The 25,263-nt window shown below is 48.1% G+C and overlaps 8 non-coding genes and 2 pseudogenes across 8 annotated transcripts; all 10 read left to right on the top strand.

Annotated features, from left to right (window-relative positions):
- The first annotated feature begins 1,666 nt into the window (after positions 1–1,666).
- On the top strand, positions 1,667–5,940 carry LOC147091659 (uncharacterized; annotated as a pseudogene).
- LOC147091660 (uncharacterized) lies at positions 3,846–5,037 on the top strand (annotated as a pseudogene).
- A 4,746-nt stretch (positions 5,941–10,686) lies between the features above and the next one.
- trnal-uag (transfer RNA leucine (anticodon UAG)) lies at positions 10,687–10,768 on the top strand. The gene has a single exon. It is a non-coding gene; the product is annotated as a tRNA-Leu (tRNA).
- Positions 10,769–12,710: 1,942 nt separating this feature from the next.
- Positions 12,711–12,792, top strand: trnal-uag (transfer RNA leucine (anticodon UAG)). Its single transcript has one exon. It is a non-coding gene; the product is annotated as a tRNA-Leu (tRNA).
- A 1,942-nt stretch (positions 12,793–14,734) lies between these two features.
- On the top strand, positions 14,735–14,816 carry trnal-uag (transfer RNA leucine (anticodon UAG)). The gene has a single exon. It is a non-coding gene; the product is annotated as a tRNA-Leu (tRNA).
- A 1,942-nt stretch (positions 14,817–16,758) lies between these two features.
- trnal-uag (transfer RNA leucine (anticodon UAG)) lies at positions 16,759–16,840 on the top strand. The gene has a single exon. It is a non-coding gene; the product is annotated as a tRNA-Leu (tRNA).
- A 1,942-nt stretch (positions 16,841–18,782) lies between these two features.
- trnal-uag (transfer RNA leucine (anticodon UAG)) lies at positions 18,783–18,864 on the top strand. The gene has a single exon. It is a non-coding gene; the product is annotated as a tRNA-Leu (tRNA).
- A 1,948-nt stretch (positions 18,865–20,812) lies between these two features.
- Positions 20,813–20,894, top strand: trnal-uag (transfer RNA leucine (anticodon UAG)). Its single transcript has one exon. It is a non-coding gene; the product is annotated as a tRNA-Leu (tRNA).
- A 1,923-nt stretch (positions 20,895–22,817) lies between these two features.
- On the top strand, positions 22,818–22,899 carry trnal-uag (transfer RNA leucine (anticodon UAG)). Its single transcript has one exon. It is a non-coding gene; the product is annotated as a tRNA-Leu (tRNA).
- Positions 22,900–24,822: 1,923 nt separating this feature from the next.
- Positions 24,823–24,904, top strand: trnal-uag (transfer RNA leucine (anticodon UAG)). The gene has a single exon. It is a non-coding gene; the product is annotated as a tRNA-Leu (tRNA).
- The last annotated feature ends 359 nt before the right edge of the window (positions 24,905–25,263 follow it).

The following is a 25,263-nucleotide window of genomic DNA, read 5'->3' on the forward strand; positions in this document are numbered from 1 at the left end:
CCTTCATCCCCCACCAGGACGGCCTTAGGGCACTCCGTTTATTCCTTGAACAGAGGCCCAACCAGTCCCCATCCACCACCACCCTCCTCTGCCTGGCTGACCTTGTTCTCACATTGAAAACTTCTCCTCTGTCGCCACTCACTTCCTGCAAATTAAAGTTGTTGCTTTGGGAACCCGCATGGGCTCTAGCTATGCCTGCCTGCTCATGGGATTTGTGTCCTACTCAAGTCCCCTCCCTCACCTCTCTTTCTGGTACATCAATGACTGTATCGGTGCCAGTTCTGGCTCTCCCACTGAATTAATTAAAACTGTTGGACTATTACCTGGTGTTGTGTGACTTCTTACATTAGTCCACCCGAGTCTAACACCGGCATCTCCACCCCATGGCTACTATCGACATCACAAACTGTCAGCTCAAAGTGGAGAGGATCTCCAAGAAGGTCACGCATATTGACACAGACATCAAGTTTCCACAGAGATGCTAGAAAACAGACAAGATCCCGAAAGGACTACAGATCACGAACCCACTCAAGTCGACCTGCAACACAGACTACGCTGAGAGACTTTGCAGTCGTACCTCTCGCACACTCCTCAATCATCTTGTACACCAGCTCTACAGCAGACGCCGCAACCTCGAAACCGAGATAGAGTCCATGTTCTCAGCCTGTGCTCAGGACACAGCAGACCAGCTATGAGACACTGCCAAACAGTTGAGGCAACAGAACTACACTGCCTACATGCACACCAAGAATAGAAGCTTGAGAAACTCAGCATCACTTCCAGCAGCAACCAAGCCTCCCCCAGTAACACGGTTGAAACAACAGAGAAGTCCACCGTCAACTTATCTGACCACACCCTTCAACCAGACGAAATTGAAGTTCTCACCACCAAAATGGACCCCATCGGTCTTGCAGCAGACACAACGGAATTCATCAGGAGAATGAGGCTCCAGGAATTCTTCCACACATTCCAAGATGTCAGCAGCGAACCCAATGAGACAACCAACGATCCGGAACAGCAGACAGAGGGATCCGAAGTGCAGCAATCGAAGAAGACAGAGTCAAATTGGAACCCTCCAGAGGGTCGCTGCCTGAAGCTTGACATGTATGCTCAAGCTGTCAGGAGATGCATCAATGCCAGATTCATCAGCTGCACTCACAAGACATTCCAGAATGTCACCCGAGCACAACGCAATGCCATCCACGCTCTCAAGACCAACCGCAACATTGTCATCAAACCAGCAGACAAAGGAGGAGCCATCGTCATACTGAACAGAACGGACTATTGAAAAGAAGCATACCGACAACTGGACAACCAGGAACACTACAGACAGTTACCCGCTGATCCCAGCAAAGAACACACCTGCCAACTCAACAGACTAATCAAGACCTTCGATCCATACCTTCAATGCATCCTACGTACTCTCATCCCACGTACTCCCCGTGTGGGAGACTTCTACTGCTTCCCAAAGATACACAAATCCAACACACCCGGACGTCCTATCGTATCAGGCAATGGAACCCTGTGTGAGAACCTCTCTGGATACGTCGAGGGCATCCTGAAACCCATCGTACAGGGAAGGCCCAGCTTCTGTCGCGATACTACAGACATCTTACAGAAACTCAGCATCCACGGACCAGTTGAGCCAGGAACACTCCTCGCCATGATGGACGACTTGGCACTCTACACCAGTATCCCCAATGATGACAGCATCGCTGCGACAGCCTCAGTACTCAACACCAACAACAGCCAATCTCCAGAGGCCATCCTACAACTCATCTGCTTCATCCTTGACCACAATGTATTCACCTTCGACAACCAGTTCTTTACCCAAACACACGGAAAAGCCATGGGGTCAAAATTCGAACCCCAATATGCCAACATCTTCATGCACAATTTCGAGCAAGACTTCTTCGCTGCACAGGACCTCCAACCAATGGTACACACCAGATACATCGACGACATTTTCTTCCGATGGACCCACGGCGAAGTATCACTGAAAAGACTACACGATAACATCAACAAGTTCCATCCCACCAGAAAACTCGCCATAGACTACTCCTCAGAATCGGTTTATTTCTTGGACACACGAATCTCCATCAAAGACGGACACCTCGGCACCTCACTCTCCCGCAAGCCCACGGAAAACCTCAGGATGCTCCACTTCTCCAGCTTCCACCCTGACCACGTTAAGGAAGCCATCCCCTATGGACAAGCACTGCGAATACACAGGATCTGTTCACACAAGGAGGAACGCGATGGACACCTGCAGATGCTGAAAGACGCCCTCATAAGAACGGGATATGACGATCGACTCGGCGATTGACAGTTCCGATGTGCCACAGCAAAAAATCGCATAGAACTCCTCAGAAGACAAACACAGGACACAACCAACAGAGTACCCATCGTCATCCAGTACTTCCCCGGAGCGGAGAAACTACGCCATGTTCTTCGCAACCTTCAACATGTCATTGATGACGACGAACACCTCGCTGAGGCCATCCTCACGCCTCCACTATTCATCTTCAACCAGCCGCCTAACCTCAAACAGACCATCGTTCGCAGCTTTCAGGAGAACAGCGACCAAGACACCGCACAACCCTGCCACAGCAACCTCTGCAAGACATGCCAGTTCATCAACACAGATACCATCATCACACGTGAGGACACCACCCACCAGGTACATGGTACATACTCATGTGACTCGGCCAAAGTTGTCTAGCTCATACGTTGCAGAAAATGATGCCCCGGAGCATGGTACATCGGCGAGACCACGCAGACACTGCGACAGCAGATGAATGGACACTGAGCAACAATCGCCAGGCAGGAGTTTTCCCTCCCAGTCGGGGAAAACTTCAGCAGTCAAGGACATTCAGCTTCCGATCTTGGGGTAAGCATTCTCCAAGGCGGCCTTTGAGACACACGACAACGGAAAATCATCGAGTAGAAACTGATAGCCAAGTTCTGCACTCATGAGGATGGCCTCAACCGGGACCTTGAGTTCATGTCACGCTACATGTAGCCCCACCTGATGAAGGGCCACCCAGACTCGAGTCGTCATTGGCTTGTTCTCTCTAAACAGATGCGGCCGAACCTGCTGTGATTTCCAGCAAAAAAAAGGGTTTTTGTCTGCTTTTTGTTTATCATACAGACCCCAGCATCTGCAACATATGACCCCTTGTGAACCAACCTCATTGTTCTTTGATGTAATGTTTTCCTGACAAACCTGTTTGGACACCATTCACACCTTTGATTGCTGTGATTATCTCTCTGCCGAGGTGTGATAAATGGCAGTCAGAAAGATTACCTGTAATCATCTGGCATTATTCTCTGACTATATATGCTGTGTCTTTATGCATCTCTCCACTTCACCTGACGAAGCAGCAGCGCTCTGAAAGCTTGTGATTTCAAATAAAACTGTTTGACTATAACCTGGTGTTGTGTGACTTCTTACATTTGTCCACCCCAGTCCAACACCGACATCTCCACACCATGGCTCCTATCAACACCACAAATTGTCGGCCCAAGTGGAGAGGATCTCCAAGAAGATCGCGCATATCGACACAGACTTCAAGTTTCTCCAGAGATGCAAGAAAGCAGACAAGATCCCGAAAGGGCTACAGATCACAAACCCACTCAAGTCGACCTACAACACAGACTACGCTGAGAGACTCTGCCATTGTACCTCTCGCACACTCCTCAACCATCTCGTACACCAGCACTACAGCAGGCATCGCGATATCAAAACCGAGATACAGTCCATGTTCTCAGCCTGTGCTCAGGACACAGCAGACCAGCTACGAGACACCGCCAAACAGACGAGGCAACAAAACTACACTGCCTACATGCACACCAAGAACAGGAAGCTTGAGAAACTCGGCATCACCACCAGCAGCAAACAAGCCTCCCCCTGTACCACGGTTGAAACCACAGGGAAGTCCATCATCAACTTGTCCGACCGCACCCTCAACCAGACAAAATTGAAGTTCTCAGCCGAGGGCTCAATTTCTGCCCCACCACCAAAATTGACCCCATCGGTCATGCGGCAGACACAGAGTAATTCATCAGGAGAATGAGCTCTGGGAATTCTTCCACAAATCCCAAGATGTCAGCAGCGAAGCCAATGAGACAACCAATGATCCGGAACAGCAGACAGAGGGATCCACAGTGCAGCAACCGAAGAAGAAAGAGTCAAATTGGACCCCTCCGGAGGGACGCTGCCCTAAGCTTGACATGTATGCTCAAGCTGTCAGGAGATCCATCAATGCCAGATTCATCAGCCGCACTCACAAGACTGTCCAGATTGTCACCCGAGCACAATGCAACGCCATCCACACTCTCAAGACCAACCGCAACATCGTCATCAAACCAGCAGACAAAGGAGGAGCCATCATCATACAGGACAGAACGGACTATTGCAAAGAAGCATACCAACAACTGGACAACCAGGAAAACTACAGACAGTTACCCACAGATCCGAGCAAAGAACACACCCGCCAACTCAACAGACTGATCAAGACCTTCGATCCAGATCTTCAAAGCATCCTATGCGCTCTCATCACACGTACTCCCCGTGTGGGAGACTTCTACTGCCTCCCAAAGATACACAAAGCCAACTCATGTGGACATCCTATCGTATCAGGCAATGTAACCCTGTGTGAGAACCTCTCTGGATACGTCGGGTGCATCCTGAAACCCATCGTACAGGGAACCCCCAGCTTCTGTCGCGACACTACAGACTTCTTAAAGAAACTCAGCACCCACGGACCAGTTGAACCAGGAACACTCCTCGCCACGATGGACGTCCCGGTACTCTACACCAGTATCGCCCACGATGACGGCATCGCTGCGACAGCCTCAGTACTCAACACCAACAACAGCCAATCTCCAGACGCTATCCTACAACTCATCCGCTTCATCCTTGACCACAACGTCTTCACCTTCGACAACCAGTTCTTTACCGAAACACACAGAACAGCCAATGGGACCAAATTCGCACACCAGTACGTCAACATCTTCATGCATAAGTTCGAGTAAGACTTCTTCGCTGCACAGGACCTGCAACCAACGCTATACACCAGATACATCGACGACATTTTCTTCCTATGGACCCACGGCGAAGAATCACTGAAAAGACCACACGATATCATCAACAAGGTCCATCCCACCATCAAACTCACCATGGACTACTCCTCAGAATCGGTTTCATTTTTGCACACACGAATCTCCCTCAAAGACGGACACCTCAGCAACTCACTCTACTGCAAGCCCACGGACAACCTCAGGCTGCTCCACTTCTCCAGCTTCCAACCAAACCACGTAAAGGAAGCCATCCCCTATGGACAAGCCCTGCAAATATACAGGATCTGCTCAGACGAGGAGGAACGCGATGGACACCTGCAGACGCTGAAAGGCGCCCTCATAAAAATGGGATATGACGCTTGACTCTTCGATCGACAGTTCTGACGGGCCACAGCAAAAAATTGCATAGACCTCCTCAGAAGACAAACATGGGACACAACCAACAGAGTACCCTTTGTCGTTCAGTACTTCCCGGAGCGGAGAAAATACGCCATGTTCTTCGCAACCTTCAACATGTCATCAATGATGACGAACACCTCACTAAGGCCGTCCCTACACCTCCACTACTTGCCTTCAAACAGCCGTCTAACCTCAAGCAGACCATCGTTCGCAGCAAATTACCCAGCTTTCAGGAGAACAGCGACCACGACACCACACAACCCTGCCACAGCAACCTCTGCAAGATATGCCAGATCATCAACACAGATACCATCATTACACGTAATGACACCACCCACCAGGTACATGGTACATATTCATGTGACTCGGCCAATGTTGTCTACCTCATACGTTGCAGGGAAGGATGCCCCGGAGCATGGTACATTGGCGAGACCATGCAGACACTGCGACAATGGATGAACGGACACCATGCAACAATCGGCAGGCAGGAGTGTTCCCTCCCAGTCAGGGAACACTTCAGCAGTCAAGGACATTCAGCCTCCGATCTTCGGATAAGCATTCTCCAAGGCGGCCTTCGAGACACACGACAACGCAAAATCGTAGAGCAGAAACTGATAGCCAAGTTCCGCACTCATGAGGATGGCCTCAACCGGGATCTTGGGTTCATCTCATGCTACATGTAACCCCACCTGACGAAGGGTCACCCAGACTTTAGTCGCTGTTGGCTTGTTCTCTCTACACAGATGCGGCTGGACCTGCTGTAATTTCCTCTATTTTTTGTTTTTCATACAGACCCCAACATCTGCCACATTTGACCCCTTGTGGCCCCACTTCATTGTTCTTTGATGTAATGTTTTTATGACTAACCTGTTTGGACACAATTCACACCTTTGATTGCTGTGATTATCTCTCTGCTGAGATGTGATAAATGGCAGTTAGAAAGACTACCTGTAATCATCTGGCATTATTCTCTGACTATATAAGCTCTGTCTTTATGCATCGCTCCACTTCACCTGATGAAGGAGCAGCGCTCCGAAAGCTTTTGATTTCAAATAAAACTGTTGGATTATAACCTGGTGTTGTGTGACTTCTTACATTTGAACTAGATAAGTTCATTCACTTTACTTCCAATTTCCACCCTTCCCTCACCTTCACATGGTCCATCTCTGACTTTTCTCTTCCCTTCCTTCACTTCTCCTTTTCCATTTCTGGTGGTCGGCTTTCGACAAAAATCCACTACAAGCCCACCATCTCCCACAGCTAACTGGACTAAACTTCCTCCCAACTCACTTCCTGTAAGGACTCTATTCTCTTCTCCCAGTTTCTCTGTCTCCGGTGCATCTCAGCCTCCGATCTTCGGGTAAGCATTCTCCAAGGCGGCCTTCGAGACACACGACAACGCAAAATCGTAGAGCAGGAACTGATAGCCAAGCTCCGCACTCATGAGGACGGCCTCAACCGGGCTCTTGAGTTCATCTCACAGTACATGTAACCCCACCTGACGAAGGGTCACCCAGACTCGAGTCGTCGTTGGCTTGTTCTCTCTACACAGATGAGGCCGGACCTGCTGTAATTTCCTCTGTTCTTTGTTTTTCATACAGACCCCAGCATCTGCCACATTTGCCAACTTCCATGCCATTGCTTCTGACATGTCTTAATTTATCATCAACCGAGGAGTCCCCTCAACTGTGGTTGACACGACCCTTGACCGTGTCCGTTCCATTTCCCACACGTCTGCTCTCACCCCTTCCCCTACCTCCCAGAACCACGAAAGGGTGCCCCTTTTCCTCACCTTTCAACCCACCAGCCTCCACATTCAATGGATCATCCTCCGTCATTTCCCCCACCTCCAACGTGATCCCACCACCAAACTCATCTTCCCCTCACCTCCCCTTTCAGCATTCCGAATGGACCGCACCCTCCATGACACCCTGGTCCACTCCTCAGTCAGCCCTAACAGCCATTCTCCTTCACCTTCCACCTTTCTGTGCAAGCGCAGGAGATGCAAAACATGCCTTTTACCTCCTCCCTTCCCACTGTCCAGGGCCCCATACACCCCTTCCAGGTGAAACAGCGGTGTACCTGTACTTCTTGCAAATTAATATACTGTGGCGGATCCGTCAAGAGACACTGGGCAATCAGTAATCATTCCTTTAACTGCCATGCAGTGCACCTTTAAACTGTATGTAGTTTCTTGCATTTTCGCGCGAAGACGTCATGACGCCGATCACGTGACCCCCAGTTGGCGCGGAGAGCGGGATGACGTCATGACGTCAGCTTCCAGTATTTAGTAGCAGTGTAAGAGAGGCTGTGAGGCTGCACAGACCTGTTTACATTTGGTCCTGTAGTTTTTCCAGTTAAGTTGCTTGTTTATTAAACTTGGTTATTTTGTTTCACTGCGTCGAACTTCTTTATTTGGATACATTGGTGACCCCGATCTCGTCGGACAACTTTCGTCGAGATACTTATCATGAACACGAACGCCATTGCTCTTAAATTGCCGCAGTTCTGGGAACAGCAACCAGCAGCATGTTTTTTCCAGGCAGAAGCCGAGTTTGCACTCCGGGACATTACAGTGGATTCGACCCGCTTTATTACGTGGTTTCCACTCTCGACAGCGCCACGGCCTCGTGGGTCATCAGCCTCCTGGGCAATCCACCAGCAGAGGGCAAGTGTGAAGCTCTAAAAACTCATTTACTACAGGTGTTTGGTTTAAATAAGTCGGAGCGTGCACGCAGGCTTATTGCTATGCCCGGTCTCGGGGACACAAAACCATCGGAATTGATGAGCCAAATGCTTATGCTTTTGGGTTCGGAGCCACAATGTTTATTGTTTCGAGAACTCATCCTCTGCCAGCTACCTGAGCCAGTTCAGTCAGCCTTGGCCAGTTCTACGATTACGGACTGTGCCGAGCTGGCTGCAGAGGCAGACAATATTTTAACGGTCACACAGCAGAGTTGTGCAGCCACGAGGCGCCTTTCCCCTATGCGAGCAAAGTCCAGCCCTCCTCCAGCAGGCTGGTGTGTGTACCACGCCCGTTTTGGCGCCAAGGCTCGATGCTGCCGTCCTCCCTGCAGTTTCGGTGAAAAAAAATCTCCAGCAGGCTCGCAAACTTCGATGAGGATGACAGGGTCTGACAAACACACCCAGTTCACCATGGCAGTCGGTTCAGCGGGAAAACTCCTCTATATTACTGATTCCAGAACAGGGCGACGATTCTTGTGTGACACTGGTTCTCAGTGCTGTATATTGCCAGTTTCAAAGCTAGATCTACAATCCGGCGGTCACGGCCCTTCCCTCGAGGCAGCCAATGCTGCGGCCATTCGCACGTTTGGTAAACGGACAGTTAATTTAACTCTCGGAGGTCAACGTTTTGTGTGGGAGTTTATAACGGCTAATGTATCACAGGCCATCCTGGGGGCTGATGTTTTCTGTGCCTATGAACCAACTGAATTCAGGCCGTTCACTCACACGTCTGCACACCTGCTGCCTCTCACTTATTCAGATATGCACCACTTTTGCATTTTTCTTTCTTCCATTTCTTGCAATCTATCGACCGTGCTCCCCCATTGCTGTCACTCGTGCACCCACCATCTCTCCGTCGTTTCCCCGTTCGCCCTTCCAAACTTGCCGGTTGAACAGCACCTCGTGTGCTGCAATCCGATTAATTTAACACGAGTATCTTTTTTTCATTCTAACCTATCCAGACAGCAACAGTTACATTAAGACATGGTTAAGAGAAGATGCATTCTGCAAAAGAAAAGTGTGGGGGAGGGGATCTGGACCCTGACTTCAGGATGAGAGTCAGATGTGTTTTTCATAGCATTAGTCTGAGGAAGATGTGATTCGGAGGGCACATTATTCCTATTGTTCTCTCCTCTTAGAATTATGCAAAATTTCAGGCTCAATGCGTCAGGTTTTTTATCACACTTTATGTTTTACTTACAGCAACTTCCTTCTTGCAATAAACACAAGAGCCTGCAACACAACTTTCAAAACACTATTTTCGCACCAACAGCAGCTGCAAATGCTGCAAAGTTGCAGCAGCCTTGGCCTTCCCCTTTCTCTCAATGCATTCCTGCAGCGCCGCGTCGCCAGCACCAGATGATGCTCTTGGCCTTTACACTACAGGGAATACCTCCACACAAAACGGAACACCGTTACACAACACGGAGTACCTTTCCACAACAGGAAACACATTACTCAATAGCGGACATCTTTACAAAGCACACAAAACCTCTAAAAAAACAGGGAGAATCTGTACACAACAGCGACCATCTTTACACAAGAGGGAACAATTTTATATAACAGGGAACATTTTTACACTACAGGGAATTTGTTTACACAGCAGAACGCACCTTCATGCATGTCTCTCTCTTCATCTCAGTCTCCGTTTCCCTGTCTGTCTACCTCCCTCTCTGTTTCTCTCGCAGTCTCGGTTTTCCCTCTGTCTCTGCTTCGTGTTATTCGGTCTGTCTGTCTGTCTGTCTCTCTCTCTTTGGTTTCCGCAGTGTCTTTCTCTGTCCCTCCCTTTGCATGGCCAGAAAGACCCTTTCCGGTTTTTTCTGTGTCCTTTTGTGTCCGTCCCATTGTCGGTGGTGTAATACTGAGTGTCCTTGTGACATTGTGCAGCCAAGTGAGCCTGCAAACACGGGTGCTGCGGGGTCCGGGTCTCTGGGTGGTTTGAGGGCCATGCTATAGTTTTCAACACAGCCTGGATGCTGACATTCGTCTCGCTAACACACAGGCCTGTGAGGCATCGGAACCTAAGCACCAGCCGGGATCCCCCACCAGCCGAAAGCAGAGTGGCGCAGCGGAAGCGTGCTGGGCCCATAACCCAGAGGTCGATGGATCGAAACCATCCTCTGCTAGTCGCATTCTTATTTACACCAGCAATAAAATCCTCTATTGCTAGCAACAATCAAACGCACTTATTTTTATCACACTTTACTTACACCAACTTCCTGCTTGCAATACACAACAGGGATAAATTATGAATGAAATTTACAATGGTTGTGTTCCAGCAAACGTCTATTTATTAGAGTTGCCCTGTGAACACGTAGCTTCTTCTGATCTACTGGGTTGCATCAGAAGTGAGTTTGCCGTCCACGAATTTAATTTCCTTTTGTTTCCCCTGGTATTTACAAGACCATGCCACATTTCAATCACCAGGTACAAGTTTCAGATTGCGTAACGGCTGGATGTGGTAGCGTGGCCGAGCGGTCTAAGGCGCTGGATTTAGGCTCCAGTCTCTTCGGGGGCGTGGGTTCGAATCCCACCGCTGCCAGATATTGCGACATTTCTAAATTTCGTCGCTTCACCAACAGCAGTAAACCGGGCAGGCATGCCGATTTTGTGTCACCTTTTCCTTCAGATGCTACATAGAGGCAAGATCCGATTCGCAGAATTTCCACTGGTCCACAATTGGCCTGAACCCCGCACCGGACACTGCAAACACCGTCACCCAGCCAACTGAATTTAGGCCGTTCACTCACTCGTCTGCACACCTGCTGCCTCTCACTTATTCAGATATGCACCACTTTTACATTTTTCTTTCTTCCATTTCTTGCAATCTATCGACCGTGCTCCCCCATTGCTGTCACTCGTGCACCCACCATCTCTCCGTCGTTTCCCCGTTCGCCCTTCCAAACTTGCCGGTTGAACAGCACCTCGTGTGCTGCAATCCGATTAATTTAACACGAGTATCTTTTTTTCATTCTAACCTATCCAGACAGCAAAAGTTACATTAAGACATGGTTAAGAGAAGATGCATTCTGCAAAAGAGAAGTGTGGGGGAGGGGATCTGGACCCTGACTTCAGGATGAGAGTCAGATGTGTTTTTCATAGCATTAGTCTGAGGAAGATGTGATTCGGAGGGCACATTATTCCTATTGTTCTCTCCTCTTAGAATTATGCAAAATTTCAGGCTCAATGCGTCAGGTTTTTTATCACACTTTATGTTTTACTTACAGCAACTTCCTTCTTGCAATAAACACAAGAACCTGCAACACAACTTTCAAAACACTATTTTCGCACCAACAGCAGCTGCAAATGCTGCAATGTTGCAGCAGCCTTGGCCTTCCCCTTTCTCTCAACGCATTCCTGCAGCGCCGCGTCGCCAGCACCAGATGATGCTCTTGGCCTTTACACTACAGGGAATACCTCCACACAAAACGGAACACCGTTACACAACACGGAGTACCTTTACACAACAGGAAACACATTACTCAATAGCGGACATCTTTACAAAGCACACAAAACCTCTAAAAAAACAGGGAGAATCTGTACACAACAGCGACCATCTTTACACAAGAGGGAACAATTTTATATAACAGGGAACATTTTTACACTACAGGGAATTTGTTTACACAGCAGAACGCACCTTCATGCATGTCTCTCTCTTCATCTCAGTCTCCGTTTCCCTGTCTGTCTACCTCCCTCTCTGTTTCTCTCGCAGTCTCGGTTTTCCCTCTGTCTCTGCTTCGTGTTATTCGGTCTGTCTGTCTGTCTGTCTCTCTCTCTTTGGTTTCCGCAGTGTCTTTCTCTGTCCCTCCCTTTGCATGGCCAGAAAGACCCTTTCCGGTTTTTTCTGTGTCCTTTTGTGTCCGTCCCATTGTCGGTGGTGTAATATTGAGTGTCCTTGTGACATTGTGCAGCCAAGTGAGCCTGCAAACACGGGTGCTGCGGGGTCCGGGTCTCTGGGTGGTTTGAGGGCCATGCTATAGTTTTCAACACAGCCTGGATGCTGACATTCGTCTCGCTAACACACAGGCCTGTGAGGCATCGGAACCTAAGCACCAGCCGGGATCCCCCACCAGCCGAAAGCAGAGTGGCGCAGCGGAAGCGTGCTGGGCCCATAACCCAGAGGTCGATGGATCGAAACCATCCTCTGCTAGTCGCATTCTTATTTACACCAGCAATAAAATCCTCTATTGCTAGCAACAATCAAACGCACTTATTTTTATCACACTTTACTTACACCAACTTCCTGCTTGCAATACACAACAGGGATAAATTATGAATGAAATTTACAATGGTTGTGTTCCAGCAAACGTCTATTTATTAGAGTTGCCCTGTGAACACGTAGCTTCTTCTGATCTACTGGGTTGCATCAGAAGTGAGTTTGCCGTCCACGAATTTAATTTCCTTTTGTTTCCCCTGGTATTTACAAGACCATGCCACATTTCAATCACCAGGTACAAGTTTCAGATTGCGTAACGGCTGGATGTGGTAGCGTGGCCGAGCGGTCTAAGGCGCTGGATTTAGGCTCCAGTCTCTTCGGGGGCGTGGGTTCGAATCCCACCGCTGCCAGATATTGCGACATTTCTAAATTTCGTCGCTTCACCAACAGCAGTAAACCGGGCAGGCATGCCGATTTTGTGTCACCTTTTCCTTCAGATGCTACATAGAGGCAAGATCCGATTCGCAGAATTTCCACTGGTCCACAATTGGCCTGAACCCCGCACCGGACACTACAAACACCGTCACCCAGCCAACTGAATTCAGGCCGTTCACTCACTCGTCTGCACACCTGCTGCCTCTCACTTATTCAGATATGCACCACTTTTACATTTTTCTTTCTTCCATTTCTTGCAATCTATCGACCGTGCTCCCCCATTGCTGTCACTCGTGCACCCACCATCTCTCCGTCGTTTCCCCGTTCGCCCTTCCAAACTTGCCGGTTGAACAGCACCTCGTGTGCTGCAATCCGATTAATTTAACACGAGTATCTTTTTTTCATTCTAACCTATCCAGACAGCAACAGTTACATTAAGACATGGTTAAGAGAAGATGCATTCTGCAAAAGAAAAGTGTGGGGGAGGTGATCTGGACCCTGACTTCAGGATGAGAGTCAGATGTGTTTTTCATAGCATTAGTCTGAGGAAGATGTGATTCGGAGGGCACATTATTCCTATTGTTCTCTCCTCTTAGAATTATGCAAAATTTCAGGCTCAATGCGTCAGGTTTTTTATCACACTTTATGTTTTACTTACAGCAACTTCCTTCTTGCAATAAACACAAGAACCTGCAACACAACTTTCAAAACACTATTTTCGCACCAACAGCAGCTGCAAATGCTGCAAAGTTGCAGCAGCCTTGGCCTTCCCCTTTCTCTCAACGCATTCCTGCAGCGCCGCGTCGCCAGCACCAGATGATGCTCTTGGCCTTTACACTACAGGGAATACCTCCACACAAAACGGAACACCGTTTCACAACACGGAGTACCTTTACACAACAGGAAACACATTACTCAATAGCGGACATCTTTACAAAGCACACAAAACCTCTAAAAAAACAGGGAGAATCTGTACACAACAGCGACCATCTTTACACAAGAGGGAACAATTTTATATAACAGGGAACATTTTTACACTACAGGGAATTTGTTTACACAGCAGAACGCACCTTCATGCATGTCTCTCTCTTCATCTCAGTCTCCGTTTCCCTGTCTGTCTACCTCCCTCTCTGTTTCTCTCGCAGTCTCGGTTTTCCCTCTGTCTCTGCTTCGTGTTATTCGGTCTGTCTGTCTGTCTGTCTCTCTCTCTTTGGTTTCCGCAGTGTCTTTCTCTGTCCCTCCCTTTGCATGGCCAGAAAGACCCTTTCCGGTTTTTTCTGTGTCCTTTTGTGTCCGTCCCATTGTCGGTGGTGTAATACTGAGTGTCCTTGTGACATTGTGCAGCCAAGTGAGCCTGCAAACACGGGTGCTGCGGGGTCCGGGTCTCTGGGTGGTTTGAGGGCCATGCTATAGTTTTCAACACAGCCTGGATGCTGACATTCGTCTCGCTAACACACAGGCCTGTGAGGCATCGGAACCTAAGCACCAGCCGGGATCCCCCACCAACCGAAAGCAGAGTGGCGCAGCGGAAGCGTGCTGGGCCCATAACCCAGAGGTCGATGGATCGAAACCATCCTCTGCTAGTCGCATTCTTATTTACACCAGCAATAAAATCCTCTATTGCTAGCAACAATCAAACGCACTTATTTTTATCACACTTTACTTACACCAACTTCCTGCTTGCAATACACAACAGGGATAAATTATGAATGAAATTTACAATGGTTGTGTTCCAGCAAACGTCTATTTATTAGAGTTGCCCTGTGAACACGTAGCTTCTTCTGATCTACTGGGTTGCATCAGAAGTGAGTTTGCCGTCCACGAATTTAATTTCCTTTTGTTTCCCCTGGTATTTACAAGACCATGCCACATTTCAATCACCAGGTACAAGTTTCAGATTGCGTAACGGCTGGATGTGGTAGCGTGGCCGAGCGGTCTAAGGCGCTGGATTTAGGCTCCAGTCTCTTCGGGGGCGTGGGTTCGAATCCCACCGCTGCCAGATATTGCGACATTTCTAAATTTCGTCGCTTCACCAACAGCAGTAAACCGGGCAGGCATGCCGATTTTGTGTCACCTTTTCCTTCAGATGCTACATAGAGGCAAGATCCGATTCGCAGAATTTCCACTGGTCCACAATTGGCCTGAACCCCGCACCGGACACTACAAACACCGTCACCCAGCCAACTGAATTCAGGCCGTTCACTCACTCGTCTGCACACCTGCTGCCTCTCACTTATTCAGATATGCACCACTTTTACATTTTTCTTTCTTCCATTTCTTGCAATCTATCGACCGTGCTCCCCCATTGCTGTCACTCGTGCACCCACCATCTCTCCGTCGTTTCCCCGTTCGCCCTTCCAAACTTGCCGGTTGAACAGCACCTCGTGTGCTGCAATCCGATTAATTTAACACGAGTATCTTTTTTTCATTCTAACCTATCCAGACAGCAACAGTTACATTAAGACATGGTTAAGAGAAGATGCATTCTGCAAAAGAAAAGTGTGGGGGAGGTGATCTGGACCCTGACTTCAGGATGAGAGTCAGATGTGTTTTTCATAGCATTAGTCTGAGGAAGATGTGATTCGGAGGGCACATTATTCCTATTGTTCTCTCCTCTTAGAATTATGCAAAATTTCAGGCTCAATGCGTCAGGTTTTTTATCACACTTTATGTTTTACTTACAGCAACTTCCTTCTTGCAATAAACACAAGAACCTGCAACACAACTTTCAAAACACTATTTTCGCACCAACAGCAGCTGCAAATGCTGCAAAGTTGCAGCAGCCTTGGCCTTCCCCTTTCTCTCAACGCATTCCTGCAGCGCCGCGTCGCCAGCACCAGATGATGCTCTTGGCCTTTACACTACAGGGAATACCTCCACACAAAACGGAACACCGTTTCACAACACGGAGTACCTTTACACAACAGGAAACACATTACTCAATAGCGGACATCTTTACAAAGCACACAAAACCTCTAAAAAAACAGGGAGAATCTGTACACAACAGCGACCATCTTTACACAAGAGGGAACAATTTTATATAACAGGGAACATTTTTACACTACAGGGAATTTGTTTACACAGCAGAACGCACCTTCATGCATGTCTCTCTCTTCATCTCAGTCTCCGTTTCCCTGTCTGTCTACCTCCCTCTCTGTTTCTCTCGCAGTCTCGGTTTTCCCTCTGTCTCTGCTTCGTGTTATTCGGTCTGTCTGTCTGTCTGTCTCTCTCTCTTTGGTTTCCGCAGTGTCTTTCTCTGTCCCTCCCTTTGCATGGCCAGAAAGACCCTTTCCGGTTTTTTCTGTGTCCTTTTGTGTCCGTCCCATTGTCGGTGGTGTAATACTGAGTGTCCTTGTGACATTGTGCAGCCAAGTGAGCCTGCAAACACGGGTGCTGCGGGGTCCGGGTCTCTGGGTGGTTTGAGGGCCATGCTATAGTTTTCAACACAGCCTGGATGCTGACATTCGTCTCGCTAACACACAGGCCTGTGAGGCATCGGAACCTAAGCACCAGCCGGGATCCCCCACCAACCGAAAGCAGAGTGGCGCAGCGGAAGCGTGCTGGGCCCATAACCCAGAGGTCGATGGATCGAAACCATCCTCTGCTAGTCGCATTCTTATTTACACCAGCAATAAAATCCTCTATTGCCAGCAACAATCAAACGCACTTATTTTTATCACACTTTACTTACACCAACTTCCTGCTTGCAATACACAACAGGGATAAATTATGAATGAAATTTACAATGGTTGTGTTCCAGCAAACGTCTATTTATTAGAGTTGCCCTGTGAACACGTAGCTTCTTCTGATCTACTGGGTTGCATCAGAAGTGAGTTTGCCGTCCACGAATTTAATTTCCTTTTGTTTCCCCTGGTATTTACAAGACCATGCCACATTTCAATCACCAGGTACAAGTTTCAGATTGCGTAACGGCTGGATGTGGTAGCGTGGCCGAGCGGTCTAAGGCGCTGGATTTAGGCTCCAGTCTCTTCGGGGGCGTGGGTTCGAATCCCACCGCTGCCAGATATTGCGACATTTCTAAATTTCGTCGCTTCACCAACAGCAGTAAACCGGGCAGGCATGCCGATTTTGTGTCACCTTTTCCTTCAGATGCTACATAGAGGCAAGATCCGATTCGCAGAATTTCCACTGGTCCACAATTGGCCTGAACCCCGCACCGGACACTACAAACACCGTCACCCAGCCAACTGAATTCAGGCCGTTCACTCACTCGTCTGCACACCTGCTGCCTCTCACTTATTCAGATATGCACCACTTTTACATTTTTCTTTCTTCCATTTCTTGCAATCTATCGACCGTGCTCCCCCATTGCTGTCACTCGTGCACCCACCATCTCTCCGTCGTTTCCCCGTTCGCCCTTCCAAACTTGCCGGTTGAACAGCACCTCGTGTGCTGCAATCCGATTAATTTAACACGAGTATCTTTTTTTCATTCTAACCTATCCAGACAGCAACAGTTACATTAAGACATGGTTAAGAGAAGATGCATTCTGCAAAAGAAAAGTGTGGGGGAGGTGATCTGGACCCTGACTTCAGGATGAGAGTCAGATGTGTTTTTCATAGCATTAGTCTGAGGAAGATGTGATTCGGAGGGCACATTATTCCTATTGTTCTCTCCTCTTAGAATTATGCAAAATTTCAGGCTCAATGCGTCAGGTTTTTTATCACACTTTATGTTTTACTTACAGCAACTTCCTTCTTGCAATAAACACAAGAACCTGCAACACAACTTTCAAAACACTATTTTCGCACCAACAGCAGCTGCAAATGCTGCAAAGTTGCAGCAGCCTTGGCCTTCCCCTTTCTCTCAACGCATTCCTGCAGCGCCGCGTCGCCAGCACCAGATGATGCTCTTGGCCTTTACACTACAGGGAATACCTCCACACAAAACGGAACACCGTTTCACAACACGGAGTACCTTTACACAACAGGAAACACATTACTCAATAGCGGACATCTTTACAAAGCACACAAAACCTCTAAAAAAACAGGGAGAATCTGTACACAACAGCGACCATCTTTACACAAGAGGGAACAATTTTATATAACAGGGAACATTTTTACACTACAGGGAATTTGTTTACACAGCAGAACGCACCTTCATGCATGTCTCTCTCTTCATCTCAGTCTCCGTTTCCCTGTCTGTCTACCTCCCTCTCTGTTTCTCTCGCAGTCTCGGTTTTCCCTCTGTCTCTGCTTCGTGTTATTCGGTCTGTCTGTCTGTCTGTCTCTCTCTCTTTGGTTTCCGCAGTGTCTTTCTCTGTCCCTCCCTTTGCATGGCCAGAAAGACCCTTTCCGGTTTTTTCTGTGTCCTTTTGCGTCCGTCCCATTGTCGGTGGTGTAATACTGAGTGTCCTTGTGACATTGTGCAGCCAAGTGAGCCTGCAAACACGGGTGCTGCGGGGTCCGGGTCTCTGGGTGGTTTGAGGGCCATGCTATAGTTTTCAACACAGCCTGGATGCTGACATTCGTCTCGCTAACACACAGGCCTGTGAGGCATCGGAACCTAAGCACCAGCCGGGATCCCCCACCAACCGAAAGCAGAGTGGCGCAGCGGAAGCGTGCTGGGCCCATAACCCAGAGGTCGATGGATCGAAACCATCCTCTGCTAGTCGCATTCTTATTTACACCAGCAATAAAATCCTCTATTGCTAGCAACAATCAAACGCACTTATTTTTATCACACTTTACTTACACCAACTTCCTGCTTGCAATACACAACAGGGATAAATTATGAATGAAATTTACAATGGTTGTGTTCCAGCAAACGTCTATTTATTAGAGTTGCCCTGTGAACACGTAGCTTCTTCTGATCTACTGGGTTGCATCAGAAGTGAGTTTGCCGTCCACGAATTTAATTTCCTTTTGTTTCCCCTGGTATTTACAAGACCATGCCACATTTCAATCACCAGGTACAAGTTTCAGATTGCGTAACGGCTGGATGTGGTAGCGTGGCCGAGCGGTCTAAGGCGCTGGATTTAGGCTCCAGTCTCTTCGGGGGCGTGGGTTCGAATCCCACCGCTGCCAGATATTGCGACATTTCTAAATTTCGTCGCTTCACCAACAGCAGTAAACCGGGCAGGCATGCCGATTTTGTGTCACCTTTTCCTTCAGATGCTACATAGAGGCAAGATCCGATTCGCAGAATTTCCACTGGTCCACAATTGGCCTGAACCCCGCACCGGACACTACAAACACCGTCACCCAGCCAACTGAATTCAGGCCGTTCACTCACTCGTCTGCACACCTGCTGCCTCTCACTTATTCAGATATGCACCACTTTTACATTTTTCTTTCTTCCATTTCTTGCAATCTATCGACCGTGCTCCCCCATTGCTGTCACTCGTGCACCCACCATCTCTCCGTCGTTTCCCCGTTCGCCCTTCCAAACTTGCCGGTTGAACAGCACCTCGTGTGCTGCAATCCGATTAATTTAACACGAGTATCTTTTTTTCATTCTAACCTATCCAGACAGCAACAGTTACATTAAGACATGGTTAAGAGAAGATGCATTCTGCAAAAGAAAAGTGTGGGGGAGGTGATCTGGACCCTGACTTCAGGATGAGAGTCAGATGTGTTTTTCATAGCATTAGTCTGAGGAAGATGTGATTCGGAGGGCACATTATTCCTATTGTTCTCTCCTCTTAGAATTATGCAAAATTTCAGGCTCAATGCGTCAGGTTTTTTATCACACTTTATGTTTTACTTACAGCAACTTCCTTCTTGCAATAAACACAAGAACCTGCAACACAACTTTCAAAACACTATTTTCGCACCAACAGCAGCTGCAAATGCTGCAAAGTTGCAGCAGCCTTGGCCTTCCCCTTTCTCTCAACGCATTCCTGCAGCGCCGCGTCGCCAGCACCAGATGATGCTCTTGGCCTTTACACTACAGGGAATACCTCCACACAAAACGGAACACCGTTTCACAACACGGAGTACCTTTACACAACAGGAAACACATTACTCAATAGCGGACATCTTTACAAAGCACACAAAACCTCTAAAAAAACAGGGAGAATCTGTACACAACAGCGACCATCTTTACACAAGAGGGAACAATTTTATATAACAGGGAACATTTTTACACGACAGGGAATTTGTTTACACAGCAGAACGCATCTTCATGCATGTCTCTCTCTTCATCTCAGTCTCCGTTTCCCTGTCTGCCTACCTCCCTCTCTGTTTCTCTCGCAGTCTCGATTTTCCCTCAGTCTCTGTCTCTGCTTCGTGTTATTCGGTCTGTCTGTCTGTCTGTCTCTCTCTCTTTGGTTTCCGCAGTGTCTTTCTCTGTCCCTCTCTTTGCATGGCCAGAAAGACCCTTTCCGGTTTTTTCTGTGTCCTTTTGTGTCCGTCCCATTGTCGGTGGTGTAATACTGAGTGTCCTTGTGACATTGTGCAGCCAAGTGAGCCTGCAAACACGGGTGCTGCGGGGTCCGGGTCTCTGGGTGGTTTGAGGGCCATGCTGCAGTTTTCAACACAGCCTGGATGCTGACATTCGTCTCGCTAACACACAGGCCTGTGAGGCATCGGAACCTAAGCACCAGCCGGGATCCCCGACCAGCCGAAAGCAGAGTGGCGCAGCGGAAGCGTGCTGGGCCCATAACCCAGAGGTCGATGGATCGAAACCATCCTCTGCTAGTCGCATTCTTATTTACACCAGCAATAAAATCCTCTATTGCTTGCAACAATCAAACGCACTTATTTTTATCACACTTTACTTACACCAACTTCCTGCTTGCAATACACAACAGGGATAAATTATGAATGAAATTTACAATGGTTGTGTTCCAGCAAACGTCTATTTATTAGAGTTGCCCTGTGAACACGTAGCTTCTTCTGATCTACTGGGTTGCATCAGAAGTGAGTTTGCCGTCCACGAATTTAATTTCCTTTTGTTTCCCCTGGTATTTACAAGACCATGCCACATTTCAATCACCAGGTACTAGTTTCAGATTGCGTAACGGCTGGATGTGGTAGCGTGGCCGAGCGGTCTAAGGCGCTGGATTTAGGCTCCAGTCTCTTCGGGGGCGTGGGTTCGAATCCCACCGCTGCCAGATATTGCGACATTTCTAAATTTCGTCGCTTCACCAACAGCAGTAAACCGGGCAGGCATGCCGGTTTTGTGTCACCTTTTCCTTCAGTTGCTACATACAGGCAGATCCGATTCGCAGAATTTCCACTGGTCCACAATTGGCCTGAACCCCGCACCGAACAGTACAAACACCGTTCACTCACTCGTCTGCACACCTGCTGCCTCTCACTTATTCAGATATGCACCACTTTTACATTTTTCTTTCTTCCATTTCTTGCAATCTATCGACCGTGCTCCCCCATTGCTGTCACTCTCGCACCCACCATCTCTCCGTCGTTTCCCCGTTCGCCCTTCCAAACTTGCCGGTTGAACAGCACCTCCCATTCACTCGTGTGCTGCAATCCGATTAATTTAACACGAGTATCTTTTTTTCATTCTAACATATCCAGACAGCGAAAGTTACATTAAGACATGGTTAAGAGAAGATGCATTCTGCAAAAGAAAAGTGTGGGGGAGGGGATCTGGACCCTGACTTCAGGATGAGAGTCAGATGTGTTTTTCATAGCATTAGTCTGAGGAAGATGTGATTAGGAGGGCACATTATTCCTATTGTTCTCTCCTCTTAGAATTATGCAAAATTTCAGGCTCGATGCGTCAGGTTTTTTATCACACTTTATGCTTTACTTACACCAACTTCCTTCTTGCAATAAACACAAGAACCTGCAACACAACTTTCAAAACACTATTTTCGCACCAACAGCAGCTGCAAATGCTGCAAAGTTGCAGCAGCCTTGGCCTTCCCCTTTCTCTCAACGCATTCCTGCAGCGCCGCGTCGCCAGCACCAGATGATGCTCTTGGCCTTTACACTACAGGGAATACCTCCACACAAAATGGAACACCGTTACACAACACGGAGTACCTTTACACAACAGGAAACACATTACTCAATAGCGGACATCTTGACAAAGCACACAAAACCTCTAAAAAAACAGGGAGAATCTGTACACAACAGCGACCATCTTTGCACAAGAGGGAACAATTTTATATTACAGGGAACATTTTTACACGACAGGGAATTTGTTTACACAGCAGAACGCATCTTCATGCATGTCTCTCTCTTCATCTCAGTCTCCGTTTCCCTGTCTGCCTACCTCCCTCTCTGTTTCTCTCGCAGTCTCGATTTTCCCTCAGTCTCTGTCTCTGCTTCGTGTTATTCAGTCTGTCTGTCTCTCTCTCTTTGGCTTCCGCAGTGTCTTTCTCTGTCACTCCCTTTGTATGGCCAGAAAGACCCTTGCCGGTTTTTTCTGTGTCCTTTTGTGTCCGTCCCATTGTCGGTGGTGTAATACTGAGTGTCCTTGTGACATTGTGCAGCCAAGTGAGCCTGCATACACGGGTGCTGCGGGGTCCGGGTCTCTGGGTGGTTTGAGGGCCATGCTACAGTTTTCAACACAGCCTGGATGCTGACATTCGTCTCGCTAACACACAGGCCTGTGAGGCATCGGAACCTAAGCACCAGCCGGGATCCCCGACCAGCCGAAAGCAGAGTGGCGCAGCGGAAGCGTGCTGGGCCCATAACCCAGAGGTCGATGGATCGAAACCATCCTCTGCTAGTCGCATTCTTATTTACACCAGCAATAAAATCCTCTATTGCTTGCAACAATCAAACGCACTTATTTTTATCACACTTTACTTACACCAACTTCCTGCTTGCAATACACAACAGGGATAAATTATGAATGAAATTTACAATGGTTGTGTTCCAGCAAACGTCTATTTATTAGAGTTGCCCTGTGAACACGTAGCTTCTTCTGATCTACTGGGTTGCATCAGAAGTGAGTTTGCCGTCCACGAATTTAATTTCCTTTTGTTTCCCCTGGTATTTACAAGACCATGCCACATTTCAATCACCAGGTACTAGTTTCAGATTGCGTAACGGCTGGATGTGGTAGCGTGGCCGAGCGGTCTAAGGCGCTGGATTTAGGCTCCAGTCTCTTCGGGGGCGTGGGTTCGAATCCCACCGCTGCCAGATATTGCGACATTTCTAAATTTCGTCGCTTCACCAACAGCAGTAAACCGGGCAGGCATGCCGGTTTTGTGTCACCTTTTCCTTCAGTTGCTACATACAGGCAGATCCGATTCGCAGAATTTCCACTGGTCCACAATTGGCCTGAACCCCGCACCGAACAGTACAAACACCGTTCACTCACTCGTCTGCACACCTGCTGCCTCTCACTTATTCAGATATGCACCACTTTTACATTTTTCTTTCTTCCATTTCTTGCAATCTATCGACCGTGCTCCCCCATTGCTGTCACTCTCGCACCCACCATCTCTCCGTCGTTTCCCCGTTCGCCCTTCCAAACTTGCCGGTTGAACAGCACCTCCCATTCACTCGTGTGCTGCAATCCGATTAATTTAACACGAGTATCTTTTTTTCATTCTAACATATCCAGACAGCGAAAGTTACATCAAGACATGGTTAAGAGAAGATGCATTCTGCAAAAGAAAAGTGTGGGGGAGGGGATCTGGACCCTGACTTCAGGATGAGAGTCAGATGTGTTTTTCATAGCATTAGTCTGAGGAAGATGTGATTAGGAGGGCACATTATTCCTATTGTTCTCTCCTCTTAGAATTATGCAAAATTTCAGGCTCAATGCGTCAGGTTTTTTATCACACTTTATGCTTTACTTACACCAACTTCCTTCTTGCAATAAACACAAGAACCTGCAACACAACTTTCAAAACACTATTTTCGCACCAACAGCAGCTGCAAATGCTGCAAAGTTGCAGCAGCCTTGGCCTTCCCCTTTCTCTCAACGCATTCCTGCAGCGCCGCGTCGCCAGCACCAGATGATGCTCTTGGCCTTTACACTACAGGGAATACCTCCACACAAAATGGAACACCGTTACACAACACGGAGTACCTTTACACAACAGGAAACACATTACTCAATAGCGGACATCTTGACAAAGCACACAAAACCTCTAAAAAAACAGGGAGAATCTGTACACAACAGCGACCATCTTTGCACAAGAGGGAACAATTTTATATTACAGGGAACATTTTTACACGACAGGGAATTTGTTTACACAGCAGAACGCATCTTCATGCATGTCTCTCTCTTCATCTCAGTCTCCGTTTCCCTGTCTGTCTACCTCCCTCTCTGTTTCTCTCGCAGTCTCGGTTTTCCCTCAGTCTCTGTCTCTGCTTCGTGTTATTCAGTCTGTCTGTCTCTCTCTCTTTGGCTTCCGCAGTGTCTTTCTCTGTCCCTCCCTTTGTATGGCCAGAAAGACCCTTGCCGGTTTTTTCTGTGTCCTTTTGTGTCCGTCCCATTGTCGGTGGTGTAATACTGAGTGTCCTTGTGACATTGTGCAGCCAAGTGAGCCTGCATACACGGGTGCTGCGGGGTCCGGGTCTCTGGGTGGTTTGAGGGCCATGCTACAGTTTTCAACACAGCCTGGATGCTGACATTCGTCTCGCTAACACACAGGCCTGTGAGGCATCGGAACCTAAGCACCAGCCGGGATCCCCCACCAGCCGAAAGCAGAGTGGCGCAGCGGAAGCGTGCTAGGCCCATAACCCAGAGGTCGATGGATCGAAACCATCCTCTGCTAGTCGCATTCTTATTTACACCAGCAATAAAATCCTCTATTGCTTGCAACAATCAAACGCACTTATTTTTATCACACTTTACTTACACCAACTTCCTGCTTGCAATACACAACAGGGATAAATTATGAATGAAATTTACAATGGTTGTGTTCCAGCAAACGTCTATTTATTAGAGTTGCCCTGTGAACACGTAGCTTCTTCTGATCTACTGGGTTGCATCAGAAGTGAGTTTGCCGTCCACGAATTTAATTTCCTTTTGTTTCCCCTGGTATTTACAAGACCGTGCCACATTTCAATCACCAGGTACAAGTTTCAGATTGCGTAACGGCTGGCTGTGGTAGCGTGGCCGAGCGGTCTAAGGCGCTGGATTTAGGCTCCAGTCTCTTCGGGGGCGTGGGTTCGAATCCCCCCACTGCCAGATATTGCGACATTCCTAAATTTCGTCGCTTCACCAACAGCAGTAAACCGGGCAGGCATGCCGGTTTTGTGTCACCTTTTCCTTCAGTTGCTACATACAGGCAGATCCGATTCGCAGAATTTCCACTGGTCCACAATTGGCCTGAACCCCGCACCGAACAGTACAAACACCGTTCACTCACTCGTTTGCACACCTGCTGCCTCTCACTTATTCAGATATGCACCACTTTTACATTTTTCTTTCTTCCATTTCTTGCAATCTATCGACCGTGCTCCCCCATTGCTGTCACTCTCGCACCCACCATCTCTCCGTCGTTTCCCCGTTCGCCCTTCCAAACTTGCCGGTTGAACATCACCTCC

Source organism: Somniosus microcephalus, unplaced genomic scaffold (assembly GCF_052327205.1).
Source record: "Somniosus microcephalus isolate GS21.2 unplaced genomic scaffold, FLI_Smic_1.0 unresolved_chr3, whole genome shotgun sequence".
NCBI classification, from domain to species: Eukaryota; Metazoa; Chordata; class Chondrichthyes; order Squaliformes; family Somniosidae; genus Somniosus; species Somniosus microcephalus.